The sequence below is a fragment of the Amblyraja radiata genome, chromosome 33 (assembly GCF_010909765.2).
Source record: "Amblyraja radiata isolate CabotCenter1 chromosome 33, sAmbRad1.1.pri, whole genome shotgun sequence".
Lineage (NCBI taxonomy): Eukaryota > Metazoa > Chordata > Chondrichthyes > Rajiformes > Rajidae > Amblyraja > Amblyraja radiata.
Genome location: NC_045988.1, coordinates 23,321,158 through 23,334,429, shown reverse-complemented (window position 1 = coordinate 23,334,429; position 13,272 = coordinate 23,321,158). Strand labels below are relative to the sequence as shown.

At 42.7% G+C, this 13,272-nt stretch overlaps 1 protein-coding gene across 7 annotated transcripts in view; it reads right to left on the bottom strand.

Moving 5' to 3' along the window:
* The window catches only part of fli1 (Fli-1 proto-oncogene, ETS transcription factor), a 70,078-nt gene that overhangs the window by 39,675 nt on the left and 17,131 nt on the right, over positions 1-13,272 (bottom strand). The gene's annotated exons all lie outside the window — the stretch shown is intronic.

Below are 13,272 nucleotides of genomic sequence, written 5' to 3'. Positions count from 1 at the left end.
CAAGTTTATTACGATAACTTTCTGTACATTTCCAGAGCCATTCTGGGTGCAGGAAGCAACGGTTTACAAGTTTTACAGAAAATGTCTATATTTCCTAGGCAGCTTACAACACAGCGGTGTGATTGTTGATATCTCTAACTTCAAGTAACTCCTGCATTCCCTCTCACCCTCCCGCCCCCACCTGGTGGTTCCCCAGCCCAATATGGGCCATTATGGGCTCCACCCTTCCTTGGACATCTATTGCCGACCCTGATTTGTTCTGGCCTTTCCCTACCTCCAGTCTGCCGCCCACATTTTCACTGAAGATGGGTTCCGACCCGAAATATCACCCATCCTTTTTCTCCAGAGAAGCCTGCTTCAATACGATTTTGGCCCCAACTCCACAATCCAGCCTATTCTTCATACTCTCTGACATCCCTCTGCAGGGAGTCCTTAGATTAAACAACGATTCTGTGCGTAAACTTTGGGTAACCTGAACTGGTTGTAAGATGGAAATGAACAGGCAGTGTATGGGACAGGACCACAGGAGCAGCGGTGATGGGAGAGTGAGTTGGCATGGGACGCCGGCCTCACTGGCAGTGAGTTTCTTTAGTTTTAGTGATACATAAATTCATTAGTGATATGAACAGAATTAGGTCATTTGGCCCATCAAGTCTACTCCACCACTCAATCATGACTGATCTATCTTTCCTTCTCAACCCCATTCTCCTGCCTACTCCCCATAACCCGACACCCGCACTAATCAAGAATCTATCTATCTCCGCCTGAAAAAAAAAATCCATTAACTCTCCCACGAATGGAAACCTCCTCTCCACATCCACTCTATCCAGGCCTCTCAGTATTCTGTAAGTTTCAATGAGGTGTCCCCTCATCCTTCTAAACTCCAGCGAGTACAGGCCCAGTGCCGACACACGCTCATCATATGTTAACCCACTCTTTCCAAGGATCATTCTTGTAAACCTCTGGAACGTCTCCAGAGCCAGCACACCCTTCCTCAGATATGGGGCCCAAAATTGCTCACAATACTCCAAATGCTGTCTGACCAGTGCCTTATAGAGCCTCAGCATTACATTCATGTCTTTGTAATCTAGTTCTCTCTGAATAAATGCTAGCATTGCATTTGCCTTCCTTACTACCTGTTCGACCTTCAAATTAACTTTTTGGGAATCCTTAAGCAGCATTCCCAAGTCCCTTTGCACCTCCAATTTCTGGATTCTATTCCCATTTAGAAAATATGCCTTTATTCCTACTACCAAAATGCATGACTCCACACTTTGCTACGCTGTATTCCATCTGCCACTTCTCTGCCCACTCTTCCAATCTGTCCAAGTCTTCTGCAGAGTCCCTGCTTTCTCTACACCTATCTTCGCATCATCTGCAAACTTGGCCACAAAGCCTTCAACCCCCTCATCCAAATCATTGATATGCAACATGAGGAGTAGCGCCCCAGCACCGAGCCCTGTGGAATTCCGCTAGTCACTGTGAGCCAACCAGAAAAAGCCCCCTTTATTGCCACTCTTTGTCTTCTGCCATCTAGCCAACCTGCTATCCATGCTAGTAGCAATGTTACAAAATTTTGAGATTTTAAAAATCAAGTCTGTAATTTATCCCATCAGATAAAGCATAAAAATAAGTTTAATTTGACATCTAATTCACTTTCATATCTCAAGTATTAAAAAAGTTATGGCCATTTTCATACTCGGAAATGAGCATCTTGTTCCCTATTGATTTTCTATGGACATAACAAAAAAGTTGTGATCGTGAACAGTCAAAAGCCCATAACTTTCTTAAAAATTAAGAGAACTGAATGAAATTTTCAGTTATCATAGATTGAAGCATTCTGAAACAAATATAAAATAATCTTACTTGGATGACCTGAAATTAAAGCATATAATTAGTTAGTTACCTAATTGTAGCTAATTTCAGACTTCAATTACTAGATCTAAACATCTATCCATTTCTTAATAAATGATTAACATTTTTAAATAGCCTAAATGTCCAAATAATATTCACAAATAATTCACAATAAAACATGATTTTTAAATCTCATTTACATTAATTTATAGGCCAAATGGAAGGAATTCAGTGTTCAATTGCTGTAAATAAATGCCCATTTAAATCAGCTTTCTAGTGGGTCTCTGTGGAACGCGCTGGTTTAGAACGTTCACATTGCGGTAGATTTGTGCCTCAAATGCCGAGAAAAATACTGCGCGATATAATGGGCCCAAATTGAGCTACTCGCAATATTAAATTTTGTATAAAAGGATCTTTAGAAGCCCTTTTGAATGTAAAAATATACAGCCCACCTTCTGCTATTTTCTTTATGAGACCCTGCGGTTGCTGACGGTCGCGGGTTTAAAGATTGATTTTTAAACTACTATAACTATTATTCAAGGCCTTTAAACCTAATAATAGCTTTTGCGACGGGGTCTTTCAGCGATTTTTCGTTAATAATTAACTAGGCTGAACATTTTCGATTGGAACAGTTTAGAGAAAATCGTGTTTTAAACCCGCCCCTTCTAAACGGCGCCAAAATCGCGCACAACCTCAGCGGCAGATATTCAGCGACACTTCAGGTAGGCTTTGCAACATACCTAATGCTAGTACCTTCTCTTTGAAACCATGGGCTCTCATCTTCTTTAGCAGCCTCACGTGTGACACCTTATCAAAGGCTTTCTGATAATCTAGGTAAACATCCATTGACTCTCCTTTGTCTGTCCTGCTATCTATTTCCTCAAATCATTCATACAGCATGGAAACAGGCCTTTCAGCCCCCTGAGCCTGTGATGACCAATGATCACCTACCTTACACACTAGGGACAATTTACAGAAGCCAATTAACCTACAAACCCACACGTCTTTGGAGAGCAGGAGGAAATTAGAGCACCCAGAGAAAACGGGGAGAACATACAAACTCCACACAGACAGCACAGTCAAAATCAAACTCAGGTGCTGTAAGGCAACAACTCTACCGTAGTGCCACTGTGCCACCCAATCTAGTGAACCTTCTCTGAACTGCCTCCTATGCAGATATATGCATCCTTATATAAAGAGACTAAAACTGTTGTGTGTTTTAGTCAACATTCTACGTATATAGTTGTAACAAGTCTTCAAACTTTATGCATCACTCCATTTACAATAATGGCTGACATACTGTTTGTTTTCCAATGACTTGTTATGCCTGCGTGCTAATTTCCTGTGTTTCATACTCAAGGATACCAAGATCCATATACACAAGAACATTCTTAAATCCTGCTTCATTTTAAAAATATCCTGCTTTTCTGCACTTCCAGATCAAGAGATATCCTCACATTTCACTGTGTTGTACTTGATACTGAGGGTGAAGTGGTGCTCCACATCTTCCCGCTAATTCTCCTACCAATTGGCACGCGTTCTTGTCCTCTGCTGATAGATATAGGTTCTCCTCATCCAATCTATCTACTGTACATACCTCAATTTTTTAGCCCTCAATTCATTTTACATAGAATATACAAGATAGAACTGGAATAGGCCTTTCGGCCCACAATGTCAATGACATTTTGGGTCTGTCCCTTTCTTCAGAACTGGCCCTTCCCGAAATGTCACCCATCCATTTTCTCCAGAGATGCGGCCTGACCGCTGAGTTCCTTGTTTCTATCTTCTGTATATACACCAGCATATGCTGTTCGTTTCTACACCTACAAACCTGTACTTCTTTAGCATGTTTGAGTAGTGAAGTGTACAAACTCTGCACAGACAGCACCCACAGTCAGGGTCAAACCCGGGTCTCTGGCGCTGTAAGGCAGCAACTCTACCGCTGCGCCACTGTGCCACCCCTTAAGACAGATGAGTGATTTTACCATTTCATCATTATTGTTCACGATATGAATTTTATTTAGGTTATGTGGCTACAGTAGAATTTTCGTTTTCATTCAGTTTACTTGCAGACCAAATGAGAAGACTTTAGTGTGACTAATCTCCGAAGTACCAACACACTGGCCACCTCAGCAAGCAGAACCCTACCATGTTTAGTCTGTGTTGGTGAACATCTTGCTGTCTTTCTTTACTCCCAACAGACCTTGATAAAACTAGTGCTCCACATCAGATACAATATATTACACTGGTGATTACATTGATCTATTACATCAGATTCCTGTACACTCTTCCAATGGTTCATCACTTCAATGGTTCAGTAGTTCAATGGTGCTTTTATTGCCCCATGTGCAAAGTGCAAGTACACAGTGAAATTACTTTCTTACAAATAGTCCAGTGGATTATTGCCGTAACTAAGCGCATCCCTGATTAGCAAGTGTATAGATACAGTCCACTGACACAAGAAGTGGCATGTTTTGGAGCCGTTTTCAAAGTCAATATGAGCGTTGCCCGATCCAGGCGAGCCCCAGGCTGCTGCGGGGCCTCCAGACATCGCCATCCTTTAACCATATAACCATATATAACCATATAACAATTACAGCACGGAAACAGGCCATCTCGGCCATACAAGTCCGTGCCGAACAACTTTTTTCCCTTAGTCCCACCTGCCTGCACTCATACCATAACCCTCCATTCCCTTCTCATCCATATGCCTATCCAATTTATTTTTAAATGATACCAACGAACCTGCCTCCACCACTTCCACTGTAAGCTCATTCCACACCGCTACCACTCTCTGAGTAAAGAACGCCTAGGTCTACCACTGTGCTTCCCCAAATGGTTTGATATGCACGACCTTCATTATCAATGTGAAATTGTTGGATTTACAATGCTGAATTTACATAGTAAAGAGTGGTCTAAGATGTATTTTGTATAATTTTGGTTTTTTGGGGGGATCTGAAGAATGTAATCAAACATAATGTGACTTTTTGCTTATGGCAGTTGGTATTGGTTTTGTTTTATATACTATTGTCATGTGTACCAAGTGTAGCAAAACTCTACTTCAGTGCTATGCAAAGTTTAGTTTGGAGTTTAATGATGCGGAAACAGGCTCTTCAGCCCACCATGATCAGCAATCGCCCCATGCTCTAGCACTATCCCACACACTTGGAACAATTTACAATTTTACTAAAGCCAATTAACCTTCTTTGGAGTGTGGGAGGAAACCAGAGCACCTGGAGAAAATCCTCGCGGTCACAGGGAGAACGTACAGACTCCATACAGAGAGTACCCGTAGTTAGGATCAAACCCGGGTCTCTGGCGCTGTAAGGCAGCTACTCTATCATCACGCCACTGTGCCAATCCAGTTAAATTATATTATACACAAAGCTGCGACTAAGTGCTTATTTAAATTGTATTAAATTTCTACAATTCTATGTGGCTGCAAATCCCACCCAGCCAATGCAACGTCCATTGTTAAGAACCTAAGTAACCTGATATTAACCCATAGTCAAAAATCATCCTGGCATGGTGGCCTGGAGATGTGGGGCAGTGAGGAGAATTAGAAGGAGTGATTCTCCTGAAGAAGGTTCTTGACTGAAACGTCACTTATTCCTTTTCTCCAGAGACATTGCCTAACCCGCTGAGTTACCCCAGCATTTTGTGTCTACCTATGACATTAAAGGCTCAGAATGCAGCAATGCAAGAAGAAGTATGCTTCACTCAGTAACTCAACACTAACAATGGATTTTCCATTTGCTGTAACAGATTGTTTTAGGTTAGACACCCAGGAGGTTTGGGAAACAACTTTGGGTCATGGAGCTAAATTCTTTCTTGTTCATTATCCAAACAGTCACACAGCATCTCTGGAGGAAATGAATAGTCAACGTTTCGGTCAAGAATCTCCTTCAGGCTGAAGAAGCATCTCAATCCGAAACGTTACCTATCCCTATTCTCCGGATATGCTGCCTGATCCACTGAATTACTCCAGCACTTTGTGTCTTTTTTTTTTTGTAAACCAGCTTCTGCAGTTCTTTGTGTCTCTATCAGTCATATTTGCCCAGAAAGAGAGAGGATGAATTACACATCACAAGGCAATTTGGATCAAAGAGTAACAAATAATGGGCGTAAGTGTTCCTTTATGCACCACTCTCTCTTTATGTCATAGAGTGATACAATGTGGAAACAGGCCCTTCGGCCCAACTTGCCCACACCGGCCAACATGTGCCAGCTACACTAGTCCCACCTGCCCGCGTGTGGTCCATATCCCTCCAAATGTGTCCTATCTATGTGCCTGTCCAACTGTTTCTTAAACATTGGGATAGTCCCGGCCTCAACTATCTCCCCTGGCAGCTTGTTCCATACACCCACCACCATGAAAAAAGTGACCCCTCAGATTCCTATTAAATCTTTTCCCCTTCACCTTAAACCTATGTCCAACTTTCAACTTGTTCATTCCAGCCAGCATCAACCAGCTGTGAACAATTTCACACATTTAGAGCCATCTTCTGCAAATTTTGATGCGAGGTCAATTGATAGAAGCCTATAAAATTATGAGATTTTTTATATATAAATTGCCCTCTCTTTAAAATATTTATTATTTTATCTTCACATTTCTATATATACATATATACAACCCATATACTTTGCAGGTTATCCTGTCCAAACACAAATAAACAGTATGAAGTTAAGTCGAATACAAAACACAAAATGGGGTGAGTGAAACAAAAAGTGCTGGAGTAGCACAGCAGATCAGGCAGCATCTGTGGAGGGAATGGATAGGTGAGGTTCTGGGTCAGGACCTATCTTCAGACTGATTGAAGAGTCAGAAAGGAGGATCCCATCCCGAAACATCGCCTACCCATTCCCTGCACGGATGATGTGTGTAAGAAGCAACTGCAGATGCTGGTTTATCCGAAGATATACACAAAATGCTGGAGAAACTCAACTAAACTGGCAGCATCTCTGGAGAGAAGGAATGGGTGACATCTGAAGAAGGGTATCGACCTGAAACGTCACCCATTCCTTCACTCCAGACATACTGCCTGTCCCACTGAGTTACTCCAGCATTTTGTGTCTATCCCTGCACAGATGCTGCCTGGCCCGCAGAGTTACTCCGGCACTTTCACTCAAGATTCCAGCACTTGCAGTTCCTTGCGTCTCCATAATGGTGTGAGTTTTGGAGGGAAGCATGAAGTGCCTAGCTAGAGGATGATCTACATGGAAAGATTAAATGTGCCCATTAATTGGTAAATACATTTGAGAGAAGGTGATGAACTGATGGGGGTGGAGACTGAAGGAATGAAGATTGCGAATGGCTCAGATCAGAAGTAACCGTAGCTGAGGAACCATGTGTTGACCAGATGAAACGAAGTGCTTTTAGCTCCACTACAGTGCCTCAAGATGGTGAGTTGTAAGTATAAATGGAAAACTCAGTTGGAAAACTTCTGTTTTTAGTTTCAGTATAGAGTCTTTCGGCCCACCGAGTACGTTAGGTTAGTTTAGAGATACAGCGTGGAAATAGGCCCTTCGGCCCAACGAGTCTGCACCAACCAGCGAAATGTAAAATAACGGGAAATGTAAAATAGTAAAAATATAAACCAATCACTTAAGTAATTAAGTTGTAGGAAGGAACTGCAGACGATAGAAACATAGAAACATAGAAAATAGGTGCAGGAGTAGGCCATTCTGCCCTTCGAGCCTGCACCGCCATTCAATATGATCATGGCTGATCATCCAACTCAGTATCCTATATCTGCCTTCTCTCCATACCCCCTGATCCCTTTAGCCACAAGGGCCACATCTAACTCCCTGTTAAATATAGCTAATGAACTGGCCTCAACTGTCTTATGTGGCAGAGAATTCCACAGATTCACCACTCTCTGTGTAAAAAATGATTATCTCATCTCAGTCCTAAAAGACTTCCCCTTTATCCTTAAACTGTGACCCCTTGTTCTGGACTTCCCCAACATCGGGAATAATCTTCTGTAATAATAGCCTGTCGAACCCCTTAAGAATTTTGTAAGTTTTTTTAAGATCCCCCCTCAATCTTCTAAATTCTAGCGAGTACAAGCCGAGTATATCCAGTCTTTCTTCATATGAAAGTCCTGCTGGAATGCTGGAGTAAATCAACGGGACATGCATCATCTCTGGATAGAAGAAATAATTAAGTTGTTAGTCTTTATTAAGTACCAATAAATCAATAAATCTCTGGCCATGTGTACATAACATCACAGGAGGCCTTTATGCTCAATATAACCACATTAACTCCAACACCCCTTTCCTGATTACCCATGCAAATCTACTTGAACTTTCCATTTCCAAAATACTTGTTTTATTTACTGAAAGTAACAACTTGCTCAGAACTTTATAGCCTTGTCAGAAATACTTGCCACAAACGCTACTCCTACAAATTAATAACTACATAGCTGGCAAACATGTGTCCTTGTCTTTGTATCTATCTTAAATTATTACATGTTTTAAACATGACTAATATATAAAATATGCTCCTTGTTGCAAATGTAATAAAGTTATGATGAAGTGAGAAAATTACACAATGTGGTTTCAGATTAAACCTGTGAGATTTGGAAATAGGCCAAAAACAGTACCTGAGTCACCAACGACAAAGGCATTTGGCATGACAGAGGGGCAAATAAAGAGATTACTGTGAGACATGTTCAGTTTCAAGTGAAAATATAGTCCATTGCAGGAGTTACCAGCAACTTATAGGGAAACAATACCTTTTGAGTGTGGTCTCTGTGCCAGAGAGCAGTAGGGAGGGTCTCACAGAACTCCCATCGGAGAGAGGAGGAGAACTTGTCCGACCGCATTTCAAGTATTGTGAACAATTTTCGGCCTCATATCTGAGGAAGGATGTGCTGGCATTGGAGAGGGTCCAGAGGAGGTTATAGTCATAGAGTCATATTGTGATACAGTATGGAAAGCGGCCCAACTTGCCCACACCGGCCAACATGACCCACCTACACTAGTTCCACCTTCTTGCATTTGGTCCATATCCCTTCAAACCTGTCCTATCCATGTACCTGTCTAACTGTGTCTTAAATGTTAGGATAATCCCAGCCTCAACTACCTCCTCTGGCAGTGTGTTCCTTACACCCACCACCCTTTGTGTGAAAAGGTTACCCCTCAGATTCCTATTAGGTTTACGAGAATTATCCTGGGGATGACTGGGTTACCATATGATGAGCGTTTCATGGCACTGGATCTGTACTCACTGGAGTTTAGAAGGATGAGAGGGGACATTGAAACTTTCCAAATAGTGAAAGACCTGGATAGAGTGGATGTGGAGAGAATGTTTCCACTTGTGGGAAAGTCTAGGAACAGAGAGCGAAGCCTCAGAATAAATGGACGTATCTTTCGAAAGGAGTTGAGGAGGAATTTGTTTAGTCAGAGTGTGGTGAATCTTTGGAATTCGTTCCCATGGATGGCTGTGGAGACCAGGTCATTGGGTATTTTTAAGGCAGAGATTGACATATTCTTGAGCTAACGAACTTCTTCACAATAGGCATACCTTGAAGAAATGTTACAGTGGAGTAGTAATATGTGGAAACAAGGAACCAAAGGATGTCTAACCCTTTAAGAGGAATTGAGAAAAGATTGAACAGCATTAATAGATCGTTGGCTGATATAATAAGCAGCAGGAGACCTGTACAGCTTCTCAAACGTACTGTGCCATTCAGTGATTTCAGGTCTAGTTTCAGACTGATGCCTTTACCTTATGTTAAAGAAGGAGGAGTTTGCACGTTCTCCCTGAGAACGTGGGTTTTCTCTGGGTGCTCCGGTTTCCTTCCACAGTCCATAGACGTGCAGTTTTGTAGGTTAATTGGCTTCAGCAAAAATTGTAAATTGTCTCTCATGTAATGGATAGAACTAGTGAACTGGGTGATCGGTGGTCGGCGCAGGTTTGTTGGGTTGAAGGGTCTGTCTTTAGAGACTCAAAGTGCCTTGGGGTAACACAGCAGGTCACGCAGCATCTCTAGAGGACATTGACACGTGATGTTCCTGGTTGGGACCTTTCTTCAGACTGCTTGCAGCAGAAAGCTGGGAGTAGTACAAAATAGTGCCGGTGATAGGTGAACACAGGTGAGATGGGTTTTGATCAGGTCAGAGATGAAAGCAGAAGGTGTGAGGCAGATGGATTGTGGAGGTGAAACCAGAGGAACATAGGAGGAGGAGGGGGAGAAATAATGTAAGTCCAGGTGGGAGAGGAAGGGGAGAGGGAAGGGTGGGGGATTGTGAGAGGTGACCTGAAATTGGAGGATTCAATGTTCATACGATTGGGTTGCTGTTCCATCAGTTAATATACTTTGGTGAAAGGAAATTAAAAATGCTGAAGGTATGTTGTGTGATAGGCAGCATATTTGGAAAGAGTGTTAGTATTTCAGGCTGGTGATATTTTTGAATGCATCTAAGTTTGGGGTGATCACAACGATAGAATCCGAGTGGCACGGATAACTAGAGTGTTTATAGAGCACGCGATACAAGAGTAGGGAACAACTGTTCTGCAAAATATTTAATTTCGATAAAGCTATAATTTATGAGCATGCAGCCTCATAACTAGGGATGTCTGACCCTTTGAACCCATATGTTCCTGAAATAATACAACATGCTATCAGTCTTGACATAAGCACATGTGCAGAGAGGAAGCCAGTTCATCCCTCAGGAAAAACCATCAGGCTATTAAACACTGCAACCTCCAATATAGACACAAAATATTGGAGTGACTCAGCGGGACAGGCAGTATTTCTGGATAGAAGGAATGGGTGACATTCCGGGTCGAGCCCCGTTCTTCAGACTGAGAGTCAGGGGAAAAGGAGGCATGGAGATAAGGAAGTGTAAGGTGTGAAAACGAGACATCAAAGGGGATGTCGTTTAAAGAAAATGTAACAAAGATCAATGTTAGCTTGCAGAAGGTGACAACGAAGAATACAGAGATAACGTGTAATTAGGGGGACAGTCAGACTGGTCAGAGAACGAGGAAGGGGGAGAGATGGTGTGAGAGGAAAAGCCAGGGTTACAGTACGTGAAGTTAGATAAGTCAATATTCATACCCCTGGGGTGTAACCTCCAACTAAGCTCCAAACTACATAAACTGGTTTTGTCTTTGCACTCTTATAGTTTGTTTGTTTGCATATATACCTGCTGCAAGTAAGAATTTCATTATTCCTTTTTGAGATAATATGATAACAAGACACTCTTGACTCTTAGCAGCAATACCAGAGTGATGGGAAAGGTGTCAGTCAGTGTGGTTCTGGGACACTTTACGGAGAGCAGAAAAACAGAGGTGACCACACCTCACCTTGGTAACATCGCAGGTCGCTTGATATAGAATGTAGCTGTGACCCCATTCTGTTCTCCCTTCACCTCTCCTTGCTGGGAACACACTTACACCTTGCCTTTGGTGCAGAGAATAGTGTCTGAACTCATTAACATGTATCTACAACGTAGAACAGCACAAGTCAAGAACAGGCCCTTTGGCCCATAATGTCTGTGCCGAACATAATGCCAAGATAAACAACAGTCATCTCCTCTGCCTGACATGATCTATATCCCTCCATTTGCTCCATTGCCGATCCAAAAGCCTCTCAAATGTCATTCTTGTTCTTCCAATGTACGGCTTTCTACATATAAGATGTTTCTGGAAAGACATGCAGTATTAGTGGGATTCCATTTTATACCTCACGCTGCCTCGGCAAGGCCAGCAGCATAATCAAGGATGAGTCATGCCCTGGCCACTCCCTCTTCTCCCCTCTACCACCAGGCAAAAGGTATAGAAGTGTGAGAACGCACACCTCCAGATTCCAGAACAGTTTCTTCCCAACTGTTATCAGGCAACTGAATCATCCTACCACAACCAGAGAGCAGTGCTGAACTACTATCTTCCTCTCTGGTGACCCTCGACTATCCTTGATCGGACTTTGTTGGCTTTACCTTGCACTAAACATTATTCCCTTATCATGATGATATACACAAAAAGCTGGAATAACTCAGCGGGACAGGCAGCATCTCTGGAGAAAGGGAATGGGTGATGTTTCGGGTCAAGACCCTTCTTCCTTATCATGCTGTAAATGGGTCCGTTGTAATCATGTATTGTCTGTCCGCTGACTGGATAGCACGGAATAAAAGCTTTTCACTGTACCTCGGTACACGTGACAATAAACTGAACTGAAACTGAAACTGAAACTATCGCTGAACAGCAACTCCTACCTTTATATCTTAACGAACATTTAAACCAATTCAACAGGCAATTAATTACATGGATGAAGTGCTAGTTTAACAGCCGTGACACTGTGCGATCGGTTAGAGCAGATCAAACTGCCAATCTTTGAAGCAGTCGCTCAAAATAGTTAGCAACATTTAACGTGTTTGCAAAAAATAAACGCGAGCACAAAGTGCTGGAGTAACGTCTGGCTTTAGAGACGTAACGGAAACTTGGTGGAAGAATGTGACTTTAAGAATCTATTTTTGACATTAAGCACTCCGCTGTTGATGGGCCGAACCATTCATTAGTTTGTTCCAATTAATGCAAAAAAATATCTTGTAGGAAGGAACTTCAAATGCTGGTTTAAAGCGAAGATAGACACAAAAAGCTGGAGTAACTCAGCAGGATAGGCAGCATCTCTGGCGACGTTACTTCTTCAGACAGGGAGTCAGGGGAGAGGGAGACATAGAGATATGGAAGGGTAAGGTGTGAAAACGATACATCAAAGGGAAGGTACTTCAAGGAAATTGTAGAATAGATCATTGTTAGCTAGGGGAAGGTGACAACGAGGCATACAAGGATAAAATATAATCCGAGGAACAGTCAGATTGGTCAGAGAACTAGGATGGGGAGGAATGGAGAGAGAGGGAAAGCAAGGGTTACTTGAAGTTAGAGAAGTCCTGTCCAACGCCACACACAAACCCCACAGACTCAAACACCGGTGCACCGCTCACCAATGCCCGTCCACCCACAGGGTGGCGTAAAAGTAAGTTCAAAACTAGGGGAAGCGATGGTCACTGTAGATGGCGAACCTTAGTGAGATGCTTTCCGAAGCCACAAGGCGTAGAGCACGGTAATCACCACTGACATTTCCAAGTCTACGGACTGGTCAGAATTACACTCATAGAGTTAGCCGCCCAGAGAGGTCCAAAAATGCCAAACTGCTGTGGTTCCAAAACTCACATCCACAGACAGTTCCTTAAACTGATCTCCCAGTCCTGCAACAAACCTAATGTGTGGGAAGGAACCGCAGATGCTGGTTTAAACACAACATGCTGGAGTAATTCAGCGGGACAGGCGGCATCTCTGGAGAGAAGGAATGGGTGACGTTTCAGACTGAAGAAGGGTCTCGACCCGAAACGTCGCCCATTCCTTCTCGCCTGTCCCACCGAGTTACTCCAGTAATTTGTGTTTGTCCG